Below are 8,484 nucleotides of genomic sequence, written 5' to 3' on the forward strand. Positions count from 1 at the left end.
CCCCCTCACCCAGCAATGAAGGGCTGCCCCGCGCCTTCCTGCAGAGCCAGCGCACCCTGTTCCACATCCTGGATGACCGGCGACACAGCTCCTGCACCTGTGCGAGATCGAGTCCCGCTGGCAGGGTGCCGACGTGGCGCGAGCTGCCCCGCGGGATGCTCCAGAACCTGTGCCAGGTGGCCCCGGCCAGCAGCTACTTGATCTTCGAGCGCTTCGTGGCCAGCCTGCGCACCTCGCTGCTGAGGCTGACTGCGGCCCCGGGCCCCAAGCGCGCCATGGCCCCGGAGGGGACCAGTCGCCGCTGCAGCTCCTGGTGTCGGTGCTCCTCTACTAGCCGCGGACTGTCCTGGAGAGGAAGTCCCTGCCCCTGGGCGTGCGTGCTCTCAGGCCGGCCCCAGCGACGCGGACCCGCAGCCCGGAGCAGCTGTGCCCCCCGCTCCCCGTCCAGGCGGCGCCCTGCCCCGCGGAGCCTGAGCAGCCCCAGAGCCGGCGCTGGAACGGAGCCCCAGCGCGGACGCAGGTGCAGCGGCCTGCGATGCAGGCCCTGGAGGCGGACTCAGGGGATGCCCGGCGGCGCCGTGCCGGAGTGGAACGTCGGAGGCTCACCATCACCTGCGGCGTGGGCTGCGGCCTGCCGAAGCAGGTGAAGGAGCTGGAGCAGGAGGAGGTGCTGCTGCAGGGTTTGGAGATGATGGCGCGGGGCAGCGACTGGTACCAGCAGCAGCAGCAGGAGTGCCGGAGCGCCAGCGCCTCCTGGGCCAGAGCAGAGGCTGCACCGACTTTGGGGCCGAGGGGAGCCCCCGCCCACTGGGGCGGCTAGTGCCAGAGGTACAGGAGGTGGCCCGGGGCCTGGGGGAGCTGCTGGCTGCGGCCTGTGCCAGCTGGGCCCTGCCCACTCCTCCTCCGGACCCCCTGCCCTGCCCTGACGTCCACCTCGCTCTGGGCTGGCAGCAGCAGACCATCCTCATGCCGAAGGAGCAGAACCGACTCCTCACCCGGGAGGCGACCGAGAAGAGGGACCACATCACGCAGCCGGAGCAGGAGGAGTCACGCTAGTTAAGCAGCTGTTGAGGCCCGCGCCCTGAGCCAGCAGCACGGGGACCTCTGGACTCCACCTTCATCTAGCCCGCGTGAGGCTAGCGGGCCCTCAGGGCCGGCCTGGCACTCAGCCCTGCGAAAGCAGGCGCCCGTCGCACTCATCCTCTCTGTCTGGAGACCCCTGGCAGGCCCAGGCGCTGTCCCTGAGTGGGCGCCTTCCTGCCCCCCTTGCCATCAGGCTCCCCAGGCCTGCCCCAGACTGACCTCGCGCCGAGCCCTGGACTCGGTTTTGGCCCCTGGTGCTGACATGGGCTGGGGCTCTCTTTAGTCCGCATGGCCTGCAGCTACTGCTGCCGCTGTCAGTGGACACGGGGGATCCCTCCACGAGTTAGCAGATCTCTGGCTGCCCCAGCAGTTTCCAGCGGTTTCCAGCGGTTTCCAGCGGTGCTGCCCTGGGTCCCAACTCCAGGGAAAGGCGCTGCTCACGCCAGGCTGCACTTCCGACAATGGCCAGCAGAGGGCGCGGGCGGCTCCGATGTGGGTCTAAGGCCAGCTTTCCCCTCCCCAGGGCACCAGGACTAGGTGGCTTTCGCTTGGATGGGAGCAGACGGAAGGGGTGGGGATGGCCTCTAAGCAGGGTATGCTAGCCTGGCAGGGATGGCGGTCGGATTTCCAGTCCTGGCCAAGGCTGAGGGAGTCTGGCTGCAGCAGATGGGGGAGCTTGGCCTGCGTGTGCCTCCCGCAGACCCCACCACCCCATCCTGGCCTTCCTCATCCTGGCCAGGACGCTGCCCCACGTTGAGTCCCACACAACAACCTGTGCGCCTGTCTCCCCAGGAGGCCCTGTCCCCAGACAGCCCCCAGGCACGTCATAGGCTCTGCCTGTCTTTCTGCCCCCCACTCAGGATTCCTAAGGTCTGGGGTCCTGCTCATCCCCCTTTTTCCCCAAGCCCAGCCTGACTCCAAGTTTCAGAGAAAAGAAGCCACTTCCTTGAGCCAAGGGCAAGGAAAACCTCCAGGGTACAGGAGGAGGCTGGGGCAGGTCCCCTTGGGTGTCACTCCCTGCCCCCACCCACGCCCACTCCTGGTGTGCTGGGGTAGGTACTGGTGGGGGGGCCTCTGCCGCAGCCCACGCCGCCGGTGATGGTGAGCCTCTGATGTTCCCCTCAGGCACTAGGCCGCCAGGTATCCACTGAGTCCGCCTCCTGGGCCTGCAGGCAGCTGAACCTGCGCCTGCACTCGGCTCCGTTCCAGCGCCGAGCTCTGGGGCTGCTCGGGCTCCGTGGGGCAGGGCGCCGCCTGGACGAGGGGAGAGGGGGCACAGTTGCTCCGGGCTGCGGGCCCGCGCCTCTGGGGCCGGCCTGAGAGCGCGCACGCCCAGGGGCAGGGCCTTCCTCTCCAGGACAAGCTGCGGCTACTAGGGGGGCACCGACACCAGGAGCTGCAGCGGCGGCGGAGGCGGCAGCGGCGACTGGTCTCCTGGGGGGCCGCAGCCCGCTTGGGGCCCTGAGCCGCCATCAGCCTCAACAGCGAAGTGCGCAGGCCCGCCACGAAGCGCTCAAAGATCAAGTCGCCGCTGGCCGGGGCCACCTCCCGCGCTTGGCTCTCTGCGGGGACCTCCCACACAGCTCAGAAGGAGCTGGTCACCACATGTCATCAGACTCAGAGTGGCCCAAGCCTAGCCCCACATGCAGGCTGGGAGCACCCTCAAAGCAGGGCTGGGGGCTCTTCCTGGGCTGCTGGGGGAGTTGGAAATAACCCTGACGTCCACGCTTACTGGCGCACACAGATGTGGGCACACACAAGTGCACGTGGCCACTTTCACAGACCTGGCCGCTGTGGCGGACACCAGAAGCCCAGTATGGCTACTGCCTCCGTCTCCAGGTCCTCTAACTTGAAGACCTGGGCCAGTGGCACTTGTGGGAAAGGAAGCGAGCACAGGATGGGGACAGGCTCCATTTTCTGGGCATGTGAGCCCCATGCCAGCACTGCCCACAAATAATTGGCCCAGCAAGACCAAGCACGTGAGCCCCATGCCGGCACTCCCGAGCAAAACCAGACCTCAGGACCTCAGGAACCGGTGCCTGCTCTGCTTGCCCATGGGAGGCCTGAAGAGGGATCCCCTTACCCAGCATGAGCAGGGCCTGGAACTGCTCTGGAAGCACCTGGCCCGTCCCAGCGCTGCTTCTGTGCCACAGGACACTGCCAGCCATCAGCCCCCACTCTCTGCACACCCCAGCCCTCCCTCAGCTGGAAGGAGGGCCCATTTCCAAAATCACAGTTCCCACCATGCCCAGCCCCTGGCAGACACACATGGAGGGCCTGAAAGGAGACCCCGGACCCATCATCGGTGAGGCAAATTAGGGTGCACTGTTGGTCAGGGTCGGGGGTTTCCGGGGGTGAGAACTTGGTGAGGGTAAGACCTGGGGCCTTCCTGGGCAGGGGACACAAGCTGGCCTTGAGGGACACGCGGGACTAGGGCAAATGGAGAGCAGGGATCCTGGGCCTGGAGGGTGGACTTCCCTGGGGCCTTTCCTGCGGTGACAGGGAAGGTGACTGCAGGGAGGGCCCTTTGTGCAGGGGAGCCGGAGCGGCACCAGCCTCGATGCCAGCTGAGGCCTGAGCTGCAGTGGGGTTGGAGCCCTGGTGGCTGCCCAGGCCAGTGACGAAGGGGTGAGTGAGGGTGGTAAGGCAGGACCTTCACAGGCCCGTGTCCCCAGATGTGGGAGGGGGCCATGGCGCCCATCCCTGTGGAGGCTCTGAGGAGCACGGACGGTGATTCTGGGCCTGAGGACCTGGTCTACACCATCGAGCAGCCCAGCAACGGGCGGGTAGCGCTGCGGGTGGTGCCGGGCACGAGGCGCGCAGCTTCACGCAGGCCCAGCTGGACGATGGGCTCATGCTGTTCTCACACAGAGGTGGTTGCTGAGGGCCGGGCCCCGGGTTCCTGCTGCCCACGGGGGAACCCTGAGGTGGGGAGCCAGCTCGGGCCAGCAGACCCAATGCCCCCTTCCCAGGAGCCCTGGACAAAGGCTTCAGCTTCGGCCTCTCTGACAGCGAGCATGCTTCCTCCGGACACTTCTTCCGAGTGACAGCCCAGAAGCAGGTGCTCCTCTCGCTGGAGGGCAGCCGGACACTGACCGCCTGCCCAGGTGCGTGTGCTGACCGTGGGCGTTCCTGGTTGCTGGGAGCCCGGGAGGAGCTGAAGGTCGCACGCCAGAGTGACGCTGCCTCTCTGCAGCCACAGGCCTGGCCTGGATCCCAAAGGCTGATGGTGTCTTTTGCCTCTGGCAGGGTCCATGCAGCCACTCAGCAGCCAGAGCCTCAGAGCCAGCTCCAGCGCTGGGGCCGACCCCCAGCTCCTACTCTACGTGTGGTGCAGGGCCTGCCTGGGCGGCTGTTCTGTGACTCCCCAGCCCCAAAGCCAGCCCCCTTCATCAGTGACTTAGTCTGTTGTAGTGGTGAGCTGACACATCCAGGTGTGACCGAGCCCCTCTGTGGCATGCCCCTGCCCTGTTCTAGAAATATCTATCATTTCACATATATATATATATATATATACCTACACGTGGCTGACCGCCTCACCTCTGGCACTGGGCATCAGTCACTGTGCTGTCCTTGTGGTGGAGCCGTGTGGCCTAACAAGAGAAAGCTGTCCCCGACACTGCCCCTCCAAAGTGCACCACCTCCAGTGAGCCTCCCTGTCACCCAGGCCCCGTCATCACTCCCACCCCCGCCAAGCATGGGGGTGCTGTGCTGGCAGCCCTGTGGCCTGACAGTCTCTACCAGTCCTGCTGTCCCTCGGCTGAGTCAAACCCATTTCTGGACGACGGGATATGCGTCCTCTATGGACTGTGTTCTCTGTGGAGCTCAGGGGAGGGGAAAGGCCAAGCCATTTCTAGGGTGCTGTTGGGAGCAGTGAAGAGGCCCCACCCTTTCCAAGGGACACTGTTCCCGGAAAGCACCTGGAGCTTAGCTGGTCTTATCCTGTGAAGCCGGCCCTGGCCACTAGGGGGCAGGAGGGCCATGAACTCAGCCTGGAGGGAGCCTGCGGGCAGCCGGCACTCTGGAGGGACAGAGAGAACAGGCCACCAGGTGCAGACAGGAGAGGGAGGCAGGGGGATGGGAGGAAGACGCCTGGGGTGGATGGAAGTCAGCGCCCTTGGGTGCTGGTACCTGCCTTCCCGGCCACCGCTAGATCAGTCTTCTGAGCCTGCTGGCTGTCAGGGCCGGACGTGCCATGGCAGTCCCCGGGAAATCCCCAGGTGTCACCAGGCAGCACACAGGTAACAGGCCTGGAAGGTCCCCAACAGCCCAGCTGGACATGCTCAGACACTCTGAGGCTCCTCGTTCAGTGCCACAAACTCCAGGACCCAGTGAGGGAAACGGGAATACACCAGGCTGAGCAGTGTGACTAAATCCATTTATACCAAAATAAAAAGCAAAATAAACAGGAGTTGCATCACCAGGGAGCCAGCACCCCATCCCCGCCTCCTTCCTCTGTCCTCTGCTATAAATAAACAAGTTTCCCAGCCGCAAATAATTATTAAAACCTCCTTCCCATGTACCAGCTCCAACCTCTGCCAGGTATGATACAAAGGGCATCCCAAACCCCTAAAATATACAACATGTTACACAGATACAATACGTACACGGGGGAGGGAGGCCACCCCAGCAGCCCGTGCCCTCACCTGGTCCACAGTTAGTGCCACTGTCCTGCCTCAGCTGCCGCTCTGAATAAGAAGATGGGAGCCCCCTGAGGGAAAAGTTGCTTTGGTGAGAGGAAGGAGGCCATCAGGCCTTCTCCAAACCAACCAACTCCAGCAGCCTCTGGCTCTTAAATAACAACCATCATCATCCAGAAATTTGAGGACTCAGCCCTGGTCAAGGTGGCAAAGGGCCTGTTGGTCTCCCCCCATTAGACAGGGGTCTTGTCTTGCTACCCTAATAATAAAGGGGTGACTGGGAAGGGGTGGGAGGGACATGGTGGGGTGGAGACTCCAGCCCCCCTTCTCCAGGCCTTACTGACACGGGCCTGCTTTTATTTATTTTTATATTTTTCCCCATGATGTTTTTTAAAAATCTCATAACTTCCTTTTCATAAATTTTATACTTTTCATAAAAATTTTCTACTTTTTATCCACAACCTTTCCACATTTTTTATCCCATAACTTTTTTATCCCATAACTTTTAACCCCATTTTTATAAGTTTGTGTTCTTTTAATAAACACACTTGCATAGTTATATTACAGTTTGTAAAGATAAAAAGATGATCTCATGCCAAGTGTGCCCAGCATTTACAGAGTCTCAATACCTTTAATACTGTAGTTGTCAAGATGCACAAAATTTTAAGGCAAAAACAGCACTTTGCAGCAATTGAATAATTTATTACATTACAGGAACATCACAGCAGCAGTCAATAATGCTTCTTTAGACAAAAGGCTCAGTATTTCCGTCTTACATTCTGTTCACAAGAGTTCATACATTGGTAAAAGTCATTCTTAGAAAATTTAGCAACTAAAGCTTTGGACTGGAATTGGCATTTCTTTCTCTACTTTTTTTTTTCCCCTGGTTTCTTTTAAACTGCAATATTCATATTTTAAAATGTTTTAAGTAATTTCAATACATTAAGATAGCAGTTACATGTTTTAATAGTTATTTTAAAATGACTCTTTAAGATAAAGTTTTGGAGAAGCTACATTATGGATAGGATAGGACAGATTTATATTTTCAAATTTTCTTAAAATCAGCTTTGGTTTCAGAACTGATTTTTATTCATTTCTGGAAAACTTATCAGGTTTAATAAAATCCTTTAAAAATGATTATCATATCTTGCACTCTTTAAATAGGTATGTTGATCCTTCCTACAGAAATTCAAATTTATTCAGTTGAACCCACATTTGAAAATTCTATGTATTTTTGTAATGGCCTCTGAACAGAGAGACGCAGCCATTGAGCAGGCCTCTGGTATAGCAAACATGGCACATTCAGGAGCTGCGAATATAGCTCTAGGTGAGCCCCTGAATCAGTTCATGGTAGATTATGCTAAATAGTGAGATGTTATTGGAGGTGTGGATGAGGACGTTTGTTGTTGTAATCCTTCTTTGCATCTTATTTTAAAGAATATATGAAACATTTTTCTCGTTGCCTTTTTAAAAATTTAAAATGGAGGGGAAGAATAGGGGCAGGACATTCTTATGTTACTTCTGACACTTCAGTGTTATAAATTCAACAAAGAGACTGACAACCTAAATCAATGGTGGAACACAATTCTATTCCTTTTTTTTTTTTTTTTAAATCTGTTCAATGAAAATTAGAAGGTACAACCCAAGTTTTGTACTCTGACTAGAGGGATTCCACTTCAAGGTCTGAAAGTAGGACTTTTACCTTAAAAACAACAAAAACAAACAAAAACTATCACACAGGATGGATAAGAAGATTGCTTAAACAGTTTTGTGTGGATCTCTTTGGTGCTGAACTATGGCATTATAGATTGTAAAATAGAGATAGTTGGAGCTAAAGTACAGAACTAAATTTTTTAAACTTTGTTTGCTGTTAAAGTCTGTGAAGTTTCAGTTATCTAAAATAAACATACACAAATATGAAAAAAATAAAATTCTATGTTTTTGATGAATGCTAACCTTCTTATGTTGCCTTCTAAGCAAACTGAAAGCTGCCTTCTACTGAATGAGGGAGAGAACAGATACTGGCTGAATGAAATACTGCAAAAGACTTGCATGAACTTTGGAGAAAGACTTAAGTCACTGTCATATGATTTCCATTCTTTTTAGCTTTTTCTTAAATAGGTGACAAAATACCTACACAGAGTGACATTTCAGTTAATATAGTAAATGTATTTTCCAGACTGACATTCAGCTTAAATACACCTGTATGTGATTTACTCCATAGGTACCTGATGAACACATTATTGTCAGATTGGGTACAGATGCTAAACACTATCTGAAGGTCATTCCTAGTCATTTATATTTCTTAGGGTAAAAGGGAAGTGATTTGAACTATCAAAAGACCTTCGAAATAATTTATCAATGTATTAGATAAACTCCATTTCAGAATGATCAAGAAAAAACGTTAGCCCAAATAATGTGGCTGATTAACAGAGGTACAATTTCTAGCCCGAGTGCTGAAAATGGACTTAGAGTGACTGTCTTTAAACTGAACTCACAGAATGCAAAAGCGGCAAGTTCAAAAATAAAACACAAGAACAGAACGTTAAGTCCATTTTAAACCCCCGGGCTAGAAATCGTACCACTGTTAGTCTGCCACATTATTTGGGCTAACGTTTTTTCTTGATCATTCTGAAACTGAGTTTATCTAATACATTGATAAATTATTTCAAAGGTCTTTTGATAGTTCAAATCACTTCATTTTTACCCTAAGAAATATAAATGACTAGGAATGACCTACAGATAGTGTCTAGCATCTGTA

The 8,484-nt window shown here is 55.2% G+C and overlaps 1 pseudogene; it reads left to right on the top strand.

The window, feature by feature from the left end:
* Positions 1 to 5: 5 nt before the first annotated feature.
* On the top strand, positions 6 to 1,873 carry LOC108298938 (annotated as a pseudogene).
* The last annotated feature ends 6,611 nt before the right edge of the window (positions 1,874 to 8,484 follow it).

The sequence above is a fragment of the Cebus imitator genome, unplaced genomic scaffold (genome assembly GCF_001604975.1).
Source record: "Cebus imitator isolate Cc_AM_T3 unplaced genomic scaffold, Cebus_imitator-1.0 Scaffold1242, whole genome shotgun sequence".
Taxonomy (NCBI): Eukaryota; Metazoa; Chordata; class Mammalia; order Primates; family Cebidae; genus Cebus; species Cebus imitator.